This window comes from Hemiscyllium ocellatum, chromosome 7 (assembly GCF_020745735.1).
Source record: "Hemiscyllium ocellatum isolate sHemOce1 chromosome 7, sHemOce1.pat.X.cur, whole genome shotgun sequence".
Taxonomy (NCBI): domain Eukaryota; kingdom Metazoa; phylum Chordata; class Chondrichthyes; order Orectolobiformes; family Hemiscylliidae; genus Hemiscyllium; species Hemiscyllium ocellatum.
The window spans coordinates 77,602,894-77,620,878 of NC_083407.1; the positions used below are offsets into that span (position 1 = coordinate 77,602,894).

The 17,985-nt window shown below is 41.1% G+C and overlaps 1 protein-coding gene across 5 annotated transcripts in view; it reads left to right on the plus strand.

The window, feature by feature from the left end:
- The window catches only part of gulp1b (GULP PTB domain containing engulfment adaptor 1b), a 386,308-nt gene that overhangs the window by 182,254 nt on the left and 186,069 nt on the right, over window positions 1-17,985 (plus strand). Inside the window, exon 1 of one of the 5 annotated variants that reach the window (XM_060827357.1) lies at window positions 17,862-17,882. The exons of the other annotated variants lie outside the window; for them this stretch is intronic. The gene's annotated coding sequence lies outside the window, so the exon portion shown is untranslated. Of the gene's footprint in view, window positions 1-17,861; window positions 17,883-17,985 lie in introns of those variants that run through there. 5 annotated transcript variants of the gene reach the window in all.

Here is a 17,985-nt window from a genome sequence, read left to right on the forward strand (position 1 = left end):
GCTGAGTTGCTGGCATCAGTTACAAAAGATTATTCTCATTCAATGTTTTTTTATTGTGGGACCTGTACTATTATTCTTTCTCTAATGCACTTGATTAGACTCCTGAACGTTGCTTTGCATACATATACACAGGGGAGGTTTTAAATCACCAAACTGACCGAGTAGGATTTATTATTGACTGCAAATCACTGAGGACAGGATCCAAACACTCATAGGTTCGCCTTCAGTAGATGACTCAAACATTCTGTAACAAGTGAGGTTGCCTGGAAACAGATTTTATAGCACTCTTTCAGAACAAAAGATTCAGCTGTCGGAGCCAAACTAGCTGAGTGTTTTTTTCAAATCTTGGGCACTGCTGTACACAGCAAAATTTGTTTGTTTGACTTGCATTATGAACATATCGAGATGAATAGTGAATTATCTGTGTTTTATAGAAAGCAAAGATTAGAAGATAGGTATTAGAATGAAACTGATCCATGTCAAGAACACAATACGTAGACAACAAACCCCTTAGTGCAAATAGAATTAAAGACTTAAAGTTGCAGGGGGTTCTGCAAGTTTTCATTCTGTAGACTCATTGCAGATCCCGATGAACTTTAAAATGTAACACAGTAAAATAATTGACCCTGATTGAGAGAGATCAGAATGGTTTTTACCTTGTGAACCACGCACGGAATTAGAAAAATATTATTGACTAATGTTTAGTAGCATTCCGTGTATAATTTGAAAAGAGGTTGACATTATACCAAATTGATGTTGTTCCACTAAAGCTATGGAAAATTACTTCCACAAAATTGAGTTGCTGTCCTTGGTAGAAAATTAGCATCAGTACTTGTAGGAAGAAAAAGAATGACAACATTAGTCTGCTAATAGTTTAGATCATTAATTCAACTTCTTAATGGGTCATTATTAATAGTATTGTAAATGTAGCAATTAAGAACAAATTGGTTCATTGTTTCCATTTGTTAAGAAATTTTTGGGATTCGTGTTTTATTTTTGTTAAAATGAATTATTCATCTCACAAATGTAAGCAAATTCTTTGTAGCTTCGGGTGACATTTTAAACAATATATCTGTGTGCTCACTATTATCAAGAATGCACATTTCCATGCTTGGACTCTGGGTCTGTGTACTTGCTGCTAAAACCATATCCTTGCTGCATTTACCAGCAGATTCGCCTAATTTGTACTGGCTGATCATCTTGAGTCGACTTCACTCAAACTCTGCTGCCTTTACCCTAAGTTGCAATAAGTCCTGTTTGCCTATTGCCTCTGTGCTAGCCAACTTTATTTTGGCTCCTGGCTGAGCTAAGCCTCAAGTTTAAGGTTCCCATCCATGTATTTAAATACCTTCTCGGGTTTACTCCATTCTATCACTGTCATCTTCTCCAGTCCCGCTTTTGCTCTTAGTCTCACAGTCAGTATACCTTTAAGGGTTGGAGATGTGACGACATCACTGTTATGACCTGAGAATGTAAAGATCTCAAAATCTATCTTATCTCAGGCCACTTAAAGCATGACATGTTGTTGAACGCCTTTTGTGCTTTGTAACCAAAAAGCCTAATACTAACTCAGACGCCTCTGTGTTTATGAATATAATAAATGCATGTAAATGTGTGCTCTAATACATGTCCTGTTGGTTCTTCAATGCTACGGGTTATCAGTCATCAGATAAGAATGGAAGCCCAAGTGAAGATCAACCTGTCAATAACCAATCAATCAGGTAAAGCATCTGGATAAGCATCAGCTTCTGAGAGTAAAACTCTGTAGATATGACATTGACCAACCAAAAGGCAGAGCTGACTTCACTCAGATTAACATCTAAGTAATTTTGTGTTTGAAGATCTCTTTTAAAAAAAGAAAAACTTGAGTGCCCGAAGTTCGCGGTTTCTCACAAGGTGGTACAAAGCTTTCCTAAACGTTAACACAGCAGCAAGAATAGCTTAAATAAGGTTTTCCACACAAAGAAAGCTCACCTGTATCCAGAGGTCAGTTGGTTTCATATTCTGCCTCTCCAAACCAACCCTTAAATAACACAGAAGCCCATGTGATGCCATCACTGCTTATTTGCCATGACCACCATCTAATGGCTAAAGCCTGCAACTGCAAGCATGACATTTCAAACTGATAGTTTCATTCCTGACGAAGCGCTTATGCCCGAAACGTCGAATTTCCTGTTCCTTGGATGCTGCCTGACCTGCTGCGCTTTAACCAGCAACACATTTTCATTTCAAACTGATAGACTGTGTTTCTTAAATCAACTCTCTTAAATATTCACCTGTTTTGTGTCTTAAGGTTATTAAGCGATACTGACTGTGAGACAAAATACAACACAACAACAATCCACTTTCCTCTAATTCTAGCCTTATGTGCATGTCTGATTATCTTAATCCCACCATTGATGATGCACTTTCAGCTATCTGGATCATAAGACCTAGAAGTGCCGACCTAAACCTCCCTTCCCCTGTATTACTCTCCTCCTTTTAGGATCTAACTTGGAAGTAAATTCCTTGACCAATCTTCTTTTCAGCTGCCTAAATATCCCACATGGCTCAGTATTGAATTGTTTCTAATACCTCTCCAGTGAAGAGCCTCTGATATTTTGCTACATTAATGACACCTTATAGATGAAAAGTTTTGTTATTGTTGAATGTGTACCTCAGTTGTGAATTGACGAGAACTTTGTTTTTGCATCAGTCAGTTTTTCAAACTATGTAGGACTTCTACTATTCACTGTCAAAAAGTGTGGCACTGGAAAAGCACAGCGGGTCAGGCAGCATCCGAGGAGCAGGAGAATCGACATTCCTGATGAAAGACTTATCCCCAAAACGTCGATTCTCTAGCTCCTCGGCTGTTGCCTGACCTGCTGTGCTTTTTCAGCACCATACAAATGACTCTGATCTCTAGCAACTGCAGTCCTCACTCTCTCTCTTCTTTTATTCCTTCCCAAGAAATGGATATCACTGACTAGACCAATATTTGCTGCCTTTGAGAACCTTATTGAACTGCTGCAGTTCACGATGGGGGAGGGGGGCGGTGGGGGGTGGTAGAAACACCCATATTCTTATGAGGGAGTTCCAAGATTTTCTTTCAATGATGTGAAGGAAAGGTGATTGTAGTTCGAGTCCGAATGGTATGTAGCTTGGAGGAGAACTTGCAGGTGTTTTCACGCACCTCCTATCCCAACCTGCTAAACTGTAGAGGCTGTGGGTTTGGAAGATGCCAACAAAAGAGTCAGGAGTTGCTGCATTGTGTTTTCTAAATAGTACACACTGGTGCTGCAGTGTATCAGAGATGCACTGAGTGGATGTTGAAAATGGTGGGTGGGGTGCAAATCAAGTGCAGGTCTTAGAGCATCTGTGGAGAGAAACTGACTCTTCCTCAGTGATTTTTTTTTCATGGGACCCCAAATGTTAACTCTGATTTCTCTCCATGGATGCTGTCAGACCTGCTGAGATTTTCCAGCAATTTCTGTTTTTGTTTCAGATTTCCAGCATCCACACTTCTTTAGATTTTTTTGTTTTGCAAATCAAATGGACTGTTTTGTCCTGGATCAGTGTTGAACTGCTGGAGTGCTTTTTTTTTAGCTTCACCCATTTGGGCAAGTGGGGAACAGTGTCATTTTAGTTCTGATTGTGTTTTGTAAAAATGCTTTGGAGAGTAAGGAAATGGCTTGGTTGCAGCACAGTTTCCAATCTCTGTTCTTATAGAGTCATCATATAATCCCAGCAGTATAGAAACAAGCCATTCGGCCCAACAAGTCCGCACTGACCTTCTGAAGAGTGACCCAGCCAGACCCATTCCCCTACCCTATTACTCTACATTTACACTTGACTAATGCATCTAACCTACACATCCCTGAATGCTATGGGCAATTTAGCATGGCCAATTCACGCAATCTGCACATCTTTGTGACTGTGGAAGGAAACCGGAGCATCCAGAAGAAACCCATGCAGACACGGGGATAATGTGCAAACTCCACACAGTATTTGGAGGCTGAAATTGAACCTGGATCCCTGGTGCTGTGAGGCAGCAGTGCTAACCACTGAGCCATCATGCTGCCCCATGTTCTATCTATAGTATTATGTGGCTGGTTCCACTTCAGCTTCTGATCAATGGTAAATCCCAGGATGCTGATAGTGGAGATTTCAAGAATGATAATGTCACTGAATGTCAAGGAATGATGATTAGATTCTGAGATGTTGAGACTGTCATTACCAAGCATTTGTGTGGTATGAATGTTATTTTTCACGTATGATCTCAGGTTTGAGTAATGTCCAAGTTTTGCTGCATATCAACACAGAGTCTTCAGTCTCTGTTCTATCGCAAGTGGTACTAAAGAATGCACAATCAGCAGTGAACATCTCCACTTCAGACTGGTGATGGAGTGAAGGTCACTGATGAAGCACCTAAAGATGGTCACGTTTTGGACACTGCTACAGTGATATCCTGGATGACATACTTCTAATAACCACAACCATCTTTCTTTGTGCTCTCTATGGCTTCAACCAGTACAGAGTTTTAATTCTGATTGTTCTATTTCAGTTTGGTTAGAGCTCTTTGATGTTGGACTTGGTCAGATGTGATCTTGATGTCCAGGACAGTCACTTTCACCTCACTCCTGGAGTTTACCCTTTTGGACCAATGCTATCATGAGATCAGGAGCTGATTGATCCTGAAAGCACCCACATGAGTTTCAGTGGGAACTTGCTGAGTTATTGCTGTTTGATAATGCTGTTGATGATCCCTCTTTTTGATGATTCAGAATAGACAATGGGTAGCATTTTGCAGAGTTAGATTTGCCCTTTTTTTGAGGATAGGACATAGCTGAGCAACTTTCCTCATTGCCAAATAAATGCCAGTTTTATAATTGTACTGGAACAACTTGGCTGGTGTGCAGCTAATTCTGGGGCACACACTTTCAGTCATATTGTCTGAATATGGTGAAGGCCCATAGCCCTTGCATTACCCAGTGCCTTTTTTAGCTGTTTCTTGATCCCACATTGAGTGAATCGAATTGGCTAAAGACTGGCATCTGTGAAGGTGAGGACCACAGCAGTTTCCACTCAATATTTCTGGCTGAAGGGAGATGCAAATTCCTCAGCGTTGTAATGATGTGCTGGGCTCCTTCATTGACTATGGCAATATTTGTGAACTTTGTCCCCTGTTTAATAGTCCACCACCATCCATGACTCAATGTGACTTCAATCTGATCCATTGGTTGTGGGATCACTTAGCTCTGTCTATCACTTGCTGCTTCCACTGCTTGGCATGCAGATAATTTTTGTGTTACTGCTCCATCAGTGGACATCTGATTTTGAGTTATGCCTGTTGCTGCTACTGGCTTGCCGTCCTTATTGAACTAGGATTAATCTTTTGATTTGATGTTAACGTTAGAGTGGGAGATATACTGGCCCATGAGATTTCTGAAAACTCTTAGGTCAGTATTATACTGGAGCAAAATCTTCACGATGCTTTCACATTTTTTTTTTGCTTCCCATGGGGTAGAGGTGTAATTATCATAGATTACTTAGATGTCATAGAACTGACATAGCATTACATTGCTCATGGTGAATCAGAAATTTTATAACAATGGAGTGTTATGGAAAATAATTGGCAGTACTGACTTCTCAATGCTGAAAGTAATATTATAATCTTCAAACAAATGCGAGTGAGACTTTGGTTTCTGGCTATGCTTTGATATGGCATCAGTATCAAATTAGTTTGAAAGAAATGCTTGGGTCTACAATTCTTGGGATAGGCAGTTAGGTCTAGAAAGGGTGCAAATAAGAGCTCATGAAACATATTGAACTTGGAGACAGAAAGGCCTTGAGTACTGTGAGGTATATGTTGGTTTGAAAGGTTCCTGATTAATCGGGAGAATTAGGTGTAATCCTGTGGTCAGACAGAATAGGCTTAGAGTCTGTGATTAACGCAGATGCTGCCAGTATTTGGAGAGAGATTCCTGAAATGTAACATTAGAGAACATCCTGGAAAGTAAATCCATGAGGCAAGGGGGTGAGGGTGGTGGGTAAGAAAAGAATTTCTGAAGCACTGGGGAATGTCGTTGGAAGCAGAATCTAGAACTGTTGGGTGAGAGAATTTTCCCTCAGTCAGACACCAGCCATCCACTAAGTTATCATTGTCAGCTGCTCCCTTTCCTTTATATTCTAGCCTTACTTAAAATCAAGGTCAATGGCAAGTGACATGAGCATTTTGCATGTGAACTGCTTTGCTAGCAGCAAGTTAAACAAAAAGAGTCCCAGGAGAAGGGTCACAGTAGGCAATGTAACCAGTGTGGATTTGAGTACAGTTTACTTGGGCTTCCTTTCAAAACTTTATTTAAAATAAATTTAAAAAAACAGTTCCATGCAAATGTTGTTGAAGTATTGAGCAGGTCAGACAAAACGCCTGCTCTGCATATCATGAACTAATTTTATAATATGCACACAGCCCAACTTTGAATCTCCAAGGCTAGAAAATGGAACTAACTAAATAATATGTCCAGCAGTTTAGGGACAGGCCATTCTACTCCTAAATTTGGTAGTGCAGTGCATGTTTTCACTTCAAAAATGTTTCCTAACCGAACAAATGATTCATCATTCAAGCTTCAATTTTTAAAGGTGAGTTAAATTTAAGGCTCATGCATGTTTAGTGATATTTTCTGTGAATAGAGAAATAGAGAGTGGTGTGATTACTCTGACATCAGTAGTGGCTAATCCTGAGGTATCTCATGATGCTCATTCAATTTCCTGGTAGGTTTAAATCATTTGATGAAATGCACTGATATATGTGTCAATTTGCCCAGTAAATGAACCATCACTGCTTTGCAGTGCAAACATGAAAGGAAATCTAAATTATAACAAGTTATGAATATTAGCCAAATCTTGAATTACCAATTAGCAAGTTCATCATAGAATAAAATAGTTGTCAAAGATTTGAAATCAAAACTGCTTTGAACTCTGTGTGGAAGAAATTTGTAAGTTTACACAGGGCCATGTAGTCCTGTTAGATCTGTAGGGGCAAGCTGTGAAGAATGCCATTTAAATAGTACCCCATGGCACTGCCTGTGCTCTGGGAATTGAAACAAGTTTGTGCAGTGTCACCAATTATGGTACAAAATGAACAGATTTTATCCCCAGATAATTTAGCCTCCTTTTGGTTCAACCTCCTTTTTCATCGGCAAAATCAAATAAACACAAATCCTCCCAGGGTTCTCTTTATAGGTTGGGGGATGCTGGAACCTCCTGAAAAAGCACATGCTCACTTTGTACAATACCTTTAGTAATTTGCTTCAACTCCTGTGGAAAAATAATGCATCCAGCCATAGGCTAGGGGACAGACTGGGGCTAAAAATTAAAATGTATAATAAATGCATTAAACAAGACAAAAAACTACCCCCAGAGTTCCCTTATGAACCTGGAATTGATTTTTTTCATTGTTTGTTTTTCTTATTTCCAATCTAGGAGACTTAAAAGTTGATTTACTTTCATTGACACATTCTTCTCATCAGTTATTTAGTATGGGTTCTATTCATCTATATTTATTAATTTCTCATTGCTAGTTTTCCAGCTGTTATTCCTGAGTTTGTGGCAGTAAGCTAATGAAGAACTGACAATTAAAGGAAGCAAACATTATATAATAGACTGTGAATCCAGATGCAAAACCTTTAGCATAAGATTAATATGTTGGGATTTAATGTAAAATTAGTGTTAAGATTTTAATGTAAAGTTAGTTAAGCTTCAGAGGCTGAGGGATGACCTTTATAGAGGTTCATAAAATCATGAGGATCATGGATAGGGTGAATAACCAAGTTTTTTTTCCCTGGGTGGAGAAGGCAAAACTAGAGGGCACAGGTTTAAAGTGACAGGAAAGATTGAAACAGAGCCTGAAGGATAACTTTTTCACGTAGAGGGTGGTGTGTGTTTGGAATAAGCTGCCAGAGGAAGTGGTGGAGGCTGGTACAGTTACAACATTTAAAGGGCTCCTGGATGGGTATATGTATTGGAAGGGTTTGAAGGGATATGGGTCAAGTGCTGGCAAATGGGACTAGGTCAGATTTGGATGTCTGGCTGGTGTGGATGACAAGACAGGAGATGGTTGCGATGTGTATATGGGCCAGTCCAATATGGTTTCTGGTCAATTGCAACCCTAAGGATGTTGATCGTGGATGATTCAATTATCGTAATGCCATTGAATGCCAAGGGGAGATGGTTAGACATTTGTTATTTTTTGTATTTTCTCTCTCATATAGTACTTTCTATTTATCAGCCTTGAGACAAAAAAAAACTGCAGATGCTGAAACCTAGGAGGCTGGAAGAACTTAGCAAACCAGGTAGCGTCAGGAAGTGGAGATGTCAGCATTTTGGGTGTAACCCTTCTTCAGGACTTGGGGGGAGGGGTGGGGGTGTAGGGGGAGCTGCAGATAAAGGGGGAGGGAGTGGTAGGGTGGTGAAGTGGGGATAAGCTAAGACAGGGCAAAATTGAGGACTGCAGATGCTGGAAACCAGAACTTAGATCAGTGTGGTGCTGGAAAAGCACAGCAGGTCAGGCAGCATCCGAGGAGCAGGAAAATTGACGTTTTGAGCAAAAACCCTTCATCAGGAATAGAGGCAGGAAGCCTCCAGAGTGGAGAGATGATGGGGGGAGCTGGGGAGAAGGTAGCAAAGAGTATAATTGGTGAATGGGGGTGGGGATGGAGGTGATAGGTCAGAGAGGAGGGTGGAGTGGATAGGTGGGAAGGGAGATTGGCAGGTATGACAGGTCATGAGGACAGTGCTGAGCTGGAAGGTTGGAACTGAGGTAAGGTGGGGGGAGGGGAAATGAGGAAACTGGTGAAGTCCACATTGATGCCCTGGGGTTGAAGTGTTCCGAGGTGGAAGATGAGGAGTTCTTGCTCCAGACGTCGGGTGGTGAGGGAGCGGTGGTGGAGGAGGCCCAGGACCTGCATGTCCTTGGCAGAGTGGGAGGGGGAGTTGAAATGTTGGGCCACGGGCGTTGGAGTTGATTGGTGTGGGTGTCCTGGAGATGTTCCCTGAAGCGCTCTATGAAGAGGCGTCCAGTCTCCCCAATGTAGAGAAGCCCGCATCGGGAGCAACGGATACAATAAATGACGACTTTAGTGGATGTGCAGGTGAAACACAGCAAGTCAGGCAACATCTGAGGAACAGGAGAATCGATGTTTCGGGCGAGAGTCCTTTATCAGGAATGGCTTTTGCCAGAACCATCAATTCTGCTGCTCCTCAGATGCTGCCTGACATGCTATGCTTTTCCAGCACCACATACTCAACTCTGATCTCCAGCATCTGCAGTCTTCACTTTTCTGAGTTAAAAAGAAAAGCACTGATTCCTCTTCCTCAGCTGATCATTATAGCAAATTAATGAGTTGATAATTAGGAATAGTGTTGCTTCTTTTATATGACTATGACTTAGTTGAAGCTTGTATGAAGTTTGAAAGACAAGACACGCAGCATTCAAGTTGGATGACCCAGACCGCTATGGGAGATCCAGATATGACCTCCGCAAAGCTGTCAGTGATACAGAGAACCAAATTAGAGGGCCAAACCAACCACACAGGCTCCTGCTGCCTGTGGCAAGGCCTAAACAACATTATGGGATACAAAATGAAGCAGAGAAAGATAGTGGACAAAGGCACATGCCTCCCCGATGCGCTCAATGCTTTCTCTGCTCAGTTTGAGCGGAATGCCAGCAGCACAGTGAAGAAGCTTGTTTCCTGCTTACCTGGCCTCCTCTTTTCTCAGACAGCCTCCATTGGCTTCACCTCACTGGGTCCCATTGCCAAAGGGGCTACTGAGGCGCACGATGATAATGGTGGTGTTGCTGGTATTGCAGGCAGCCACTCCATCTCCTCATTGCTCTCCTGCTGTCTCAGCTCATCTTCTTATACCTCCGCCATCTTCTTCCGTCCACCCCTAACCCCCACTGTCATGTGATCCACGACCTCCCCTGCACCAATCAGAATATGCCAAGGCTGCACATGGGCTGCCATGCCCCCAGCATGTCATCAATCACATGACACCCCCTGCTCTGTCCCCCTTGTTGAATTTTGCAGGTAGAGGGGGTCCACAGTCCATTCAGCCCATCCACCCCTTACCTAACCCATCAGACCAAAGTTGTCGCGCACCTTACCCCACACAATGGGGCCCAAATGATCAAATTAAGAATTGGAAGAAGGTTGTGAAATGATTGTAAAGGAGGGCTCTGATGCTCACTGACTGAAAGGTTGGCAGATGCAGAAACCCTTAATGCATATTGAATTGCACTTGAATTGCTGTAATCTACAGCCGTGGTTAAGAACTGCAAACGCTAACAAGATAGGGATTTTTCTTGGTGAGCCCAGTCATGACAGGCTGATAGGGCCTATTTGTGCAGCATAAACATCTAATTTCATAGCCAACCCGCTCCCAAAAAATCTAGGATCAAACCTCACTATACTTTTTAGAAGTGCAAATTGAGGCCACCATAGTAATCACATTCAAAACTTATATTGAGATCGTAAGTGAGAAAATTCAGCTCAAAACAAGAAAAAACTTGTCAAACTCCCAGTATGCCAACTGGTTGTGAAGATATCCTCAATGCCATTAAAAATAATTAAGGCTTTCTTTGTAATCAATGCAACAGAGGTGACCCGCCACACTTATGTGCACACAGATCATTATTCTTAAACTCACATCCACAAAGCACCTTGTACTACAAATGGATGTCAATAGCGTTCATTGGAGCATTTGGGACAAATTGTCCCTGGGATAAAATCCAATGTAAGGGGTTTCTGATCCATTCTGCTGCCAAAGAGATTTATGTCAAAATTCTCCCACCAGGCAATACAAACCAACTGTACAGAACCTTTTTTACATGTGGAGTATTATACTGCAAACTCAGAGTCACAATTTATCTTAATTTCAGTGAAATACTCAAAGACTTTAGTTGCACTGGATACAGGAAAATCATTGCACATTGAATTCCAATGATCCTGCTAGTACTACATGTTACTACTTTTGATGATTTCATATACAGAGCAAGTACATTTTGCTTATAGAGTGATTTGTTGGATGCAACTGCAAATGAATCATGGTGACCACATTTAAAGAGTGTCCTATCTCATTCACTGATCATGCATTTCGTACATTTAAATTGTAGTTCATACACAGGTGCTGTTGTAACAATATATCTTAATGATAGAGAGGGGAGGAGTCTTAAAATAAAAGCTTCTTACCCACTTACCCCTTGTCCCCTTCCCCCCCGCCCCCACTCCAAACCCCTCCTTCCCCCCCAGACACTGACCTCCCCCCACTGGTGATTGGATTGGAGAGGACAATGCAGATGGTGTTCGCATGTATGCAGATAACTTTTGATAATGTTTTGAGGGTTTGGGACTTGCTATCTAAGGAGCTTTGTTGAATTTCAAGTAGATCATGCACACTGCTGCTACTGAGCATCAGTGATTGAGGGAGTGGATGTCTGTGGAGGTGGTGCCACTGAAGTCAGATGTTTTGCCCTGGGTGGTGTCATGTATCTAGAATATTGATGGAGTTGAGTCATCCAGGCACATGGGGAGTATTCCATCAAATGACTGACTTTGCCATATAGATGGTGGACAAGCTTTGAGGAGTCAAGAGGTGAGTTACTCGCAGCAGGACTCCTAGCCTCTGACTTGCTCTTTTAGACACTATTTTTATATAGCCAGTCCAGTTGAGTTTCTGGTCAATGGTAACCCCAGAATGTTGATAGTGCAGGATTCAGTGATGGTGTTGCCACCAAATATCAAGGGGCATTGCTTAGATTGTCGTTAGTTAGAGATGGTTATTGTCTGGCACATATGTGGCACGCGTGTTACTTGCAATTTGTCAGCCTGGATATCATCAAGGTCCTGCTGTATTTGAATATGCATTGTTTCAGAAACTGAGGAGTTGTTAATGCTGCTGAACATTCTGCAATCATCAATTAACATTCAAATTTCTGATCTTATGGTGAGCAGAGGTAATTGATGAAACCCATGAAGATGGTTGGGCCTAAGACTATTTTTCCTGAGATACTTGGGCATATAAGGCTTGATTCTGAGGGCAATCATCCTCATCTCACTCTGGAGTTCAACTCTTTTTGTCCATGCTTGGAAACAAAGCTCTTTGAACCATGGAGCAGAGTGACCCTGACAGAACTTATACTGAGCATCAATGATCACTACATTGCTGAGTAGATGCCACTTGATGCTGTTAACAACACGTCCATCTCTCATTTTACTTATGATTGAGAGTAAACTGATGTGGTGATAATTGGCCATATTGGATTTATCCAGCTAGAAAATAATAGCACATCAATGGCACAGCTCGTTGCAGAGCATACATCTTCAGGGCTATCAATGGAATACTATCAAGGTCCAATATCCAGGACCTCAAAAGTAATATTCTGTTGACTACTCCCTGTTCCATGCAGTAGTGAGTATGGGATTAGATGGATACGACAGATAATTTGCGCTGTTGAGGTGGTACAGAGTGGAGGGTTAAGATTCTTGAAGCACTAGGACTGTTTTGTGTTGGAGATGAGACAAGAACAAGATTGATGGGTTATATCTGAACAGGAACAGGGCTGATATCTCTCATGGGGAGGTTTGCTACTGTTGGAATAGATTGAAACTAGGTTAGCAAGAGGATGGGACTCTGATTAAAAAGTTGAGATGGTGGAGAATTTGGAATGGATTAGAAGTTAAACACAAATAAGTGAGTCTGGAATGCAGATGCAACAGAGGCTAGATGAGAAAGAAGTGAGTTTAGCAAGGCAAAAAGGAGTATATTTTAATTCAAGGAGTATGAGGAATAAGATAAACTAGGTGGGGCACAGATAGATATGTGAGAGCATGATCTCATGGCTATGATCAAGAATTGGATCAAAGATGGGTGGCAGTGACGGCTCAGAATTCATGGTTATAAAGTATTAGATGAGATAGAGATGGGCTAGAAGAGGATGGAGGTTTACACTATCAAACAAGGAACCAATGACGGCAATAAGAAATGGTGATGTCTTGGAGAAATCATCAAATGTGAGCACATGGATAGAAATAAAAAACATAGAAGAGGCAAACATGTTGTTAGATGTGCATTGTTGGCCCCCAGTCAGCGAAAATCAGAGAATCAAATATGTAATCCCATTTCAGCAAAATATAAAAATAACAGAGAACTTTAACCATCTAAAAATTAATTGGGCTTATTTTTGCGTGCAAGATAGGGAGGGAGTAATTCTGTTGGATTTGAGATAGTGGTGGAGAACAACAAGGGTGTACAGGAATAGAAATTGTAAACTGCAAAAAGGCTAATTTAACTAAAATAAGGGATGCTTTGGGCCAAATGAACTAGGAGCAGCTACTTGGAGATAAAACTGTGTAAGAAGAGGGAGGCAGTCAAAGAGAGAGAGTTTGGGCAGATATGTTCGCATAAAGATAAAGGGTGGGATCAAGATTGAGAAAAGAAGTGAAGTTTATGTCACTACCTGGAGAACTATAATCAGTGCAGTGGTGGGGAGTGGACTAAAAGGGAATTTAGGAATCTTAGAGTGAATGGAAAAGCATTGGCAGATGGAATAAAAGAAAACCTATTTTTTTCAAACATATGAATAATAAGTAGTGAATAACAGGTCAGATTAGGGATTATGTAGATGCTATATATAGGAACCTCAATGAATGCTTTCCGTTGGTCTTCAGAAAGGAAAAAGTATGATGCAGGTATAGAGATCAGAGTGGAGGATGGTGAGAGAGGAGATACTAGCAGATTTAGAATGTCTTAAAATTGGATTAATCCACAGGTCAGTGTGAAATGTACTCTGGGTTGTTGAGGAAGACAATGGGAGGAGATCTTAAGGACCCTGGCAGTAACTTTTGAATCATCTCTAGCCATAGATGAGGTACCAAAGGACTGCTAACTGCTTAGAACCAAAGGTATACTTCTTTGAAATGTAGTCATGTAGGAAATGCTGCCACTAATTTGCACGCAACAATCTCCTACAAGCAGTAATGTGAGCATGACAGATCAAACTGATTTATGTGGTGTTGATTTCCCTCCAACTGGTTTCCTCTGGCACTCCCAGACAACTCTGTTGACTCTCTTCTTGCTTTGTCTCCTTTCAAAGCTCATACTGTCCCAGAAAGTATCAAAAAAATGATTATCTGCCTGTCAGTACCTGCACTCATGCTTTACACATTTAGCAATCAGAACATTGAATGCAGATAATCAGCTTTGCTTTTCCTTACTCAGTGAGTCACCAGAGATAATCTACTGTCTTAAATTCAACTGGTGACATTTTATAATTAAAACCATTAGCCTTAAAGAAATATTATTTCCCTCTCTCATTTAAAGCTGAATAGATATTCTAACATTTACACAATAGTTTGAATCATCTTTCCTAACCCTTTATAGATTCATACAACTCCTACAGTGTCAAAAGAAGCCATTCTGCCCATTGAGTTAGAACTGATCCTTCGGACATCATCTTACCCAGTCCCACCTCCTAGCTTATCATTGTAACCTTGCATTTACCATGGCCAATCCACCTATGCTGCACATCCCTGGACACTACACTCAATTTAGCATGGCCCATACACCTAACCTCTACATCTTTGGACTGTGGGAGGAAATTGGAGCACCCAGAGGAAACCCACACCGATGCAGGGAGAATGGGCAGACTTTACCCAGACAGTCATCAAACCCAGTCCCTGGCACTGTGAGGCAACATGCTCGCCACTGAACCACTATGCTGCCTATATCTAGCTCGACATATTTCCACTCCACAACTTGTTTTTGGGACATTGTCATAACCGTGGGAGGTTGAAAGTGCTGTAGGATTATTGATACCTTGCTGTCACTTTCATTCCTCATTGCACTCAGGATAGTTAACATCACATACAAGAGGATGTTAGTGAATACTTGCAGGTCAAGGTGGGAGGAAATCAGTCTGTGTCCTTGTGAAGCATATGACATTTTAGATTGTTTCTATGAATTATGGCCTGCAGGTAACACTTTTAAGGTCATTTGTGATGACATTTACTTCATAAAGATGAGAATTTTCAATTTGCAATGACCGATGGCATGACCAAGACTACTAACGATCAGGATTTGTACTCCACTAAGTTAGAGACTGCATACATTTCAAATGCAGAATACCATGATTATAAATGGCTTCAATCTGTACAGTGGAAGAGCCTGATTAATTTAATTACCCTTGAAGGGTCTCACATCACTCACAAGTTGAGCCTATGTGCTTAGTTTGAAGATAAAAATATTTTTTCTGCCGTCTCCAGGTGTATTGTCAGCCATTTTCTATTTCTAGCGCACATTTACGAGTCTCATGAGTGTAAAAGACAATCTAAGTCACCCTTAGCACAGTGCCCCTTCCCCTTCTCTAAAGCCTCCGGGCTTCTTGACTTGGCACTCCATATTGAGCTTATCAATATCATGCCTTCATCTTCCCACATACCTGTTTGAATTATGACTTCATGTCTTTAACATTACCTCAGCCCACCAACTTCATCATGCCACCAATCGCGCTGCACTGACTTCCTTTGCACCAGGGGAGTGTGGACCATCATTGACCACCCCTCCCATAATTTCTAATGCATTATCATCTGCGTCAGTATCACCCCCATCTGCCAAGTATGTTGATTTCCAACCCTGCCTTTCCCAATTGTTGTTCCTTCTCCATCTTAGCATGCTATCACCAAACACCAGAATTGAGTTCTGCAGCATCCATTTGAAAGCAGTAGCCCCTGATAACTATCCTGCTTCCCCCTCACCTGGTTTTCAGTAACTTGGACTGATGGCTCAACTGATGAGTGACCAGATCCCTGCAGCTCCTTGACAGAATTATCGTGACTCCCTGGACTGGTTGCATGGGACCCACAGGACTGACTATGTCCCACACCTAGAATGAAGAAGTATGGATACCTTCACGATGATTTGGAGATGCCGGTGTTGGACTGGGGTGTACACTAGTGTGCTTCCAATTAAACCTGTTGGACTATGACCTGGTGTTGTGTGATTTTTAACTTTGTACCTTAACAATGGTTACCTTCCTGATGATTGACTAACCCTAGGACTCTAGACTGATTTCAGAGGCTGCATTTGACTTACTATGGTGGGACCCCCCACTGAAAGCTCTCTCCCTTGACTTGACTGAAGAATGCAGCTCTGACTTTCAGGCTGGGAATTTGTCATCTTCCATTTTTGAGCTGGTAAATGGGAGAATGGCAAACTGCATGTAAATGAGGTGAGACTAACTAATAATAACATGCTAATGCATGCAAATAGATGCAAAAAGCTTGCTAGCCATTCTTTTGCATGATTGTTGTTTTGCTGTTCAACACTTAATGGGAGCATTGGCCATTTTGCTCTCAACTTTGTGCATCTCCTAGTTGGCTATCTTATTCTATTTTCTCGAGTTTCTCACCAATGTTTATGTTATTTAAGTGTCTGGGAAGATTCCGTCAATAGTCACTCTTACTGAAATTAGTGTTGCATTTTAGATTTATTAATTGAATTCAAGTTCCACAAGTTGGCATGATTGGATTTGGGCTTGTGTTCCAGTGCATTAGCCTGGGTCTTGATTAACAAGCTGGTGATATCAGCTGTAAGCTATCTCCCTGAGCAGTACTGTCAGGCAGGGGAGCATAGAGGCAAGGTGAACAGTTAAGCAAAATATTGCCAACTTGGAAAGCATGACATACAAGCTGCAAGCTCCTATTCATCGCTGACCTCCTATTATGTGCTTCTCTTCAAATGAGTTCAGAATTGTTGCCTTTCTGTTGTTGATCACCTTTCCTAGATTGATACAAAACACATTGGCCATGCTGCCCTTGCTGACCTCATTCATAAGGTCATTCACAGCTTATGGGGGTAAAATAAGTGAGTCAGTGGGAAAAGTGCAGCTGACAAAATGATTTGACCGTCTTTTATGGAAGGAAAGTGCATGAATATGCTGATGCAAGATGTGGAGAACAAAGAATTTAGGAATTAAGAAGATGAAGTAAGAATTGTCAGAAAGATTTAAAAGCAATTATGCACAATGGAAACAACAAGGCAAATTAAGAACAACAGAGCCATTCAAAGGTGATATAGTCACTATAGAAGTTGAATTAATAATCTCACTGAACAGATACAAGGTAAAGGAGGGAATAGGGTGAGGTGCCAGTCAGAAATGGTATTGTAGTAATGAATTCAGGGTAAAATGGAGAGGAGATTGCATGGACTAAGTGAGCCTGATAATTGTTAGGTAGTTAGAGAATGGTAGAAAGTGAATGATCAGCAATAAAGAATGTCACAAATGAAAATATAATTGTTGCAATGAGACTAGAGCACATGAAAGCAAAACAGTTCCTGACAGGTTATATAAATAACTGAAACCTCATTCAATATTTAACCATCTAGAAGGAGTATTATAATGTCAATCATCCCTCCCTACACCAATCCTTGCCTAAAACCTCCCAGTTCAGCATCTTGCAATTCCCCATACGTAGTTTCCTACAAGTAGATAAGATTAAGTGACATTATTTTTGCTTTTGAAACCTGAACCATTTCCATTGAAAGAGGCTTCATTGAACATTGTCAATGTGCAAATTATAGAGAAATTGGAAAACAGCAAAACCATGGAGAGCTCAATGCATCATTTTCTTAACATATCCATTCATATTCATTCCCTCTTCTTCATCATTGGAACAGTCTCTGTCTTTATTCTATGAGCATTGTTCGATAGGAATTCTTACAGCCAACATTATAATGTTACATTTCCTTTTTTTTTATAGACATTGAATGGCGGCCAGTAGAGTGAGTGCCCAGAACAACTAGTACTTCATAACACTGTGCTTCAATCCTGCCAACTGTTGCAGGTAGCAACACAACTACATTCACCAGAAGAATTTCAATAACAAGCTTGAAGAAACAGACTAGGGCAGTCACTGCACACATAAGTCATGCTATGTTTTTGTAATG